At 40.5% G+C, this 6,140-nt stretch overlaps 1 long non-coding RNA gene across 1 annotated transcript in view; it reads left to right on the top strand.

Moving 5' to 3' along the window:
- The window catches only part of LOC116861038, a 25,266-nt gene extending 20,107 nt beyond the window's left edge, over positions 1–5,159 (top strand). Inside the window, exon 3 of the long non-coding RNA XR_004381398.1 lies at positions 5,134–5,159. This is a non-coding gene — a long non-coding RNA (uncharacterized LOC116861038). The remainder of the gene's footprint in view (positions 1–5,133) is intronic.
- Positions 5,160–6,140: the final 981 nt, after the last annotated feature.

The raw sequence follows: 6,140 nt of genomic DNA, 5'->3' as shown, positions 1-6,140 counted from the left end.
ACTGTTCCAAAAAATAGAAATGGAAGGAAAACTTCCAAACTCATTTTATGAGGCCAGCATCACCTTGATCCCAAAACCAGACAAGGATCCCATCAAAAAAGAGAACTACAGACCAATATCCTTGATGAACACAGATGCAAAAATTCTCACCAAAATACTAGCCAATAGGATTCAACAGTACATTAAAAGGATTATTCACCACGACCAAGTGGGATTTATTCCAGGGCTGCAAGGTTGGTTCAACACCCGCAAATCAATCAATGTGATACAACACATTAATAAAAGAAAGAACAAGAACCATATGATACTCTCAATAGATGCTGAAAAAGCATTTGACAAAAGTACAGCATCCCTTCCGATCAAAACTCTTCAAAGTGTAGGGATAGAGGGCACATACCTCAATATCATCAAAGCCATGTATGAAAAACCCACTGCAAATATCATTCTCAATGGAGAAAAACTGAGAGCTTTTCCACTAAGGTCAGGAACACGACAGGGATGTCCGTTATCACCACTGCTATTCAACATAGTACTAGAAGTCCTAGCCTCAGCAATCAGACAACAAAAGGAAATTAAAGGCATCCAAATCAGCAAAGAAGAAGTCAAACTATCACTCTTCGCAGATGATATGATACTATATGTGGAAAACCCAAAAGACTCCACTCCAAAACTGCTAGAACTTGTATAGGAATTCAGTAAAGTGTCAGGATATAAAATCAATGCACAGAAATCAGTTGTATTTCTCTACACCAACAACAAGACAGAAGAAAGAGAAATTAAGGAGTCAATCCCATTTACAATTGCACCCAAAACTATAAGATACCTAGGAATAAACCTAATCAAAGAGGCTAAGAATCTATACTCAGAAAACTATAAAGTACTCATGAAAGAAATTGAGGAAGACACAAGGAAATGGAAAAATGTTCCATGCTCCTGGGTTGGAAGAACAAATATTGTGAAAATGTCTATGCTACCTAAAGCAATCTACACATGCAATTTCTATCAAAATACCATCCATTTTTTTCAAAGAAATGGAACAAATAATCTTAAAATTTATATGAAACCAGAAAAGACCTCGAATAGCCAAAGGAATATTGAAAAAGAAAGCCAAAGTTGGTGGCATCACAATTCCGGACTTCAAGCTCTATTACAAAGCTGTCATCATCAAAACAGCATGGTACTGGCACAAAAACAGACACATAGATCAATGGAACAGAATAGAGAGCCCAGAAATGGACCCACAACTCTATGGTCAACTAATCTTTGACAAAGCCGGAAAGAATGTCCAATAGAAAAAAGACAGCCTCTTCAATAAATGGTGTTGGGAAAATTGGACAGCCACATGCAGAAAAATGAAATTGGACTATTTCCTTACACCACACACGAAAATAGACTCAAAATGGATGAAGGACCTCAATGTGAGAAAGGAATCCAGCAAAATCCTTGAGGAGACCACAGGCAGCAACCTCTTCGACCTCAGCCGCAGCAACTTCTTCCTAGGAACATCGCCAAAGACAAGGGAAGCAAGGGCAAAGATGAACTATTGGGATTTCATCAAGATCAAAAGCTTTTGCACAGCAAAGGAAACAATTAACAAAACCAAAAGACAACTGACAGAATGGGAGAAGATATTTGCAAATGACATATCAGATAAAGGGGCTAGTATCCAAAATCTATAAAGAACTTATCAAACTCAACACCCAAAGAACAAATAATCCAATCAAGAAATGGGCAGAGGACATGAGCGGACATTTCTGCAAAGAAGACATCCAGATGGACAACAGACACATGAAAAAGTGCTCCATATCACTCGGCATCAGGGAAATACAAATCAAAACCACAATGAGATACCACCTAACACCAGTCAGAATGGCTAAAATTAACAAGTCAGGAAATGACAGATGCTGGCGAGGATGCAGAGAAAGGGGAACCCTCCTACACTGCTGGTGGGAATGCAAGCTGGTGCAACCACTCTGGAAAACAGCATGGAGGTTCCTCAAAATGTTGAAAATAGAGCTACCCTATGACCCAGCAATTGCACTACTGGGTATTTACCCCAAGGATACACATGTAGTGATCCAAAGGGGCACGTGCACCCAAATGTTTATAGCAGCAATGTCCACAATGGCCAAACTATGGAAAGAACCTAGATGTCCATCAACAGATGAATGGATAAAGAAGATGTGGTATATATACACAATGGAATACTATGCAGCCATCAAAAGAAATGAAAGCTTGCCATTTGAGACAACATGGATGGAACTAGATGGTATCATGCTTAGCAAAATAAGTCAATCGGAGAAAGACAACTATCATATGATCTCCCTGATATGAGGAAGTGGAGATGCAACATGGGGAGGTTAAGGGGGTAGGAGAAGAATAAATGAAACAAGATGGGATTGGGAGGGAGACAAACCATAAGTGACTCTTAATCTCACAAAACAAACTGAGGGTTGCTGGGGGGAGGGGGCTTGGGAGGGGGGGTGGGGTTATGGACATTGGGGAGGGTATGTGCTATGGTAAGTGCTGTGAAGCGTGTAAACCTGGCAATTCACAGACCTGTACCCCTGGGGATAAAAATACATTATATGTTTATTAAAAAAAATTAAAAAATTAAAAAAAAATAAAAACATACTATAAGAAAATTTTAAAAAAAACATGGATACTGATATAAAAACAAAGCAAGCCTGTGATTTAAGCCTACACCACAACAATTACACAAGAGTTACTACCTATTCTTTTCCTTCCTGTTACTGGGAATACCCTGAGAAGTTTGAAGTTCCTTCTATCACACCAGCATTAGCCTGATACCAAGACCAAAGACACAAAGGAGAAAGAAAAACCATAGGTCCATATCTCTGAACATATGCAAAATTCCCCTATCAAACATGAGCAAAACAAATTCAACAATACATAAAAAGGATCATTCATCATGGTCAAGTGAGATTTATTCCTGGGATACAAGGTGGTTCAATATCCACAAGTCAATGGGATACATCACATTAGTAAGAGGAAGGATAAAAATCATATGATCATCTCAACAGGTGCAGAGAAGGCATCTGACAAAATACTACATCTGTTCATGATACAAAGCTCACCAAAGTGGGTTCAGGGGAAACAGAAATGAAGGCTCTATATGAGTAACTCAGAGCAAACCACATACTCAATAGGTGAAAAACTGAAAGCCTTTCCTCTAAGATCAGGAAGACAAGCATGTCCACTCACCACTTTCATTCACCATAGTACCAGACATCATAGCCACAGCACTCAGAAAAAAGAGAAAGAAAGAGAAGGCATCCAAAGTGGAAAGGAGGAAGTAAAACTGTCACTATTGTAGAGGACATGATACCATACAAAACCCAAGAGTTCCCATCAAAAATCCCTATAAAAAACCAAGAAGGTTATCAGAATACATGAACTCAGTAAGGTCTCAGGATACAATATTAGTAGACAGAAATGTGGTGCATTTTTATATAGTAATGTGGAAGCAGAGAGACAGATACTAAGAAAACAGTTCCACTCACAAGTGCATCAAAAAGAAAACACCACCTACGAATAAATTAAACCAAGGAGGTGAAAGACCTATCCTCTGAGAACTAGAAGTCACTGATGAAAGAAATTTGAAGAGGACATAAACAAATGGAAAAATGTATCAAGCCCATGAACTGGAAGAGTAAGTGTCACTGGAATGTCCATACTGCCCAAAGCAAGCTACAGATTCAGGGCAATCCCTACAAAAGAGCACCAGCATTTTCCACCAAACAAAATAAATAATCTCCAAATTTCCATGAAACTGAAAAGGACCTCAATCAGCCAAGGCAACCTTTCGAGAGAAGAACAAAGCCGGGGCTATCACAATCCCAGATTTCAAGATGTACTGCAAGGCTATAGTGATCAAAACAGTATGGTACCAGCACAGAGATTCACAGAACAGGAGAGAGAGCTCGGAAATGAACCCTTGATCCTCTGGTCAATCTACAGCAAAGGAGGCAAGAGTATACAATAGAGGAAATACAGTCTTTTCTGTAAATGGTGCTGGGGAAACTGGATAGCTACATGGAAAAAAAGAATGAGACTGGACCACTTTTTTATTAAAGATCCATTCACTCATTTGAGAGAGAGAGAAAGTGCACACATGCAGGAAGGAGGGGCAGAGGAAGAGGGAAAAGCAGACTTCCCACCAAGCAGGGTGTCCAACACAGGTTCCAATCCCAGGACCCAAGATTATGACCTCAGCTGAAGGCAGATGTTTAACTAACCCATTGACCACTTTTTTTTTTTTAAAGATATTATTTATTTATCTGATAGAAAGAGACACAGTGAGAGAGGGAACACAAGCATGGGGAGTGAGAGAGGGAGAAGCAAGCTTCCTGCTGAGAAGGGAGCCCAATGCGGGGCTCGATCCCAGGACCCCATGATCAGAACCTGAGCTGAAGGCAGACACCTAACGACAGAGCAACCCACGTGCCCTGCTGGATCACTTTCTTATACTACACACCAAAATAAACTCAAGATGAATTAAAGAGCTAAACAGGAGGCATGGAACCATACACTTGTAAGAGAAAACCAACCTGAACCCTTGGATATTGGCCTCAGCAACATACTTATGGATAGCTCTCATCAGGCAAGTTAAACAAATCCACAGACAAAACTGGGAACAGAACAAAATAACGAGCTTTTGCACAGCAAAGGAAACAAACCATCAACACAATGAAAAGGCAAACTACTGAATGAGAGAGAATATTTACAAGTGATATTTCCAATAAGGTGTTCATTTCCCAAATATATAAAGCACTCATACAAGTCAACATGGAAATAACAAATCATCAGATTAAAAGATGGGCAGCACATCTGAATACACATTTTCCCCCAAAAAGACATACAAAGAAGCTGAAATAAGATGAAAAGATGCTCCACATCACTATCGTTAAAGAAATGGAAACCAAAACCACAATGAGATAGCACCTCACAACTATCAGAAAGGTCAGAATCACAAAGATGAGAAATAACAAGTATCGGTAGGGATGTTGAGGAAAAGGAACCTTCATGCACTATAGGTGGGAAAGTAAATGGGTGCAGCCACTGGGGAAAAATATGGAGTTTCCTCAACATATTAAAAATTAGAAACACCAGGGGCGCCTGGGTGACTCAGTGGGTTAAAGCCTCTGCCTTCGGCTCAGGTCATGATCCCAGGGTCCTGGGATCGAGCCCCACATGGGGCTCTCTGCTCAGCAGGGAGCCTGCTTCTCCCTCTCTCTCTCTCTGCCTGCCTCTCTGCCTACTTGTGATCTCTCTGTCAAATAAATAAATAAAATCTTTTTTTTTTAAAGATATTTTTTATTTATTTGACAGAGAGAGAGGTCACAAGTAGTCAGAGAGGCAGGCAGAGAGAGAGGAGGAAGCAGGCTCCCCGCTGAGTGGAGAGCCCGATGCGGGGCTCGATCCCAAGACCCCGGGATCATGACCTGAGCCGAAGGCAGAGGCTTTAACCCACTGAGCCACCCAGGTGCCCCAAATAAAATCTTTAAAAAAAAAAAAATTAGAGGGGCACCTGGATGGCTAAGTGGGTTGAGTCTCTGACTTCAGCTCAGGTCATGATCTCGGGGTCCTGGGATCGAGTCCCGCATCGGGCTCTCTGCTTGGCAGGGAGCCTGCTTTTTCCTCTCTCTCTCTGCCTGCCTATATACCTACTTGTGATCTCTGTCAAATAAATAAATAAAATCTTTTAAAAAAAATTAGAAACACCATATGATCTACTAATTCCACTATTGGCTGTTGACCCAAAGAAAACAAGACATAAATTTGCAAAGGTATATCCACCCCATGTAGATAATACTGCAGCACTATTTACAACAGACATGCTGTGGCAACTATCTAAGTGTCCACTGATAGGTCGAACAGATTAAGAAGAGGTCACATGGAATATTACTCAGCCATAAAAAGAATAAGATCTTGCCCTTTGCAACAGTGAGGTTGGATCTAGAGGATATTTTGCTAACAAGCTGGAGAGCAAGCAAGTACCATATGATTTCACTTACATGTGGAATGACAAACAAAAAGAGATGAATAAAAATGAGACAGACCGATAAATACAGAGAACAAACTGTTGTATGCCAGAGGGGAGGTGAGTGTGAGTGTGG

Source organism: Lontra canadensis, unplaced genomic scaffold (genome assembly GCF_010015895.1).
Source record: "Lontra canadensis isolate GAN:19392208 unplaced genomic scaffold, GSC_riverotter_1.0 scaffold4, whole genome shotgun sequence".
In the NCBI taxonomy this organism is placed as follows: domain Eukaryota; kingdom Metazoa; phylum Chordata; class Mammalia; order Carnivora; family Mustelidae; genus Lontra; species Lontra canadensis.
Note: the sequence above shows the minus strand (reverse complement) of the source record. Positions and strands in the feature narration are given on the sequence as shown.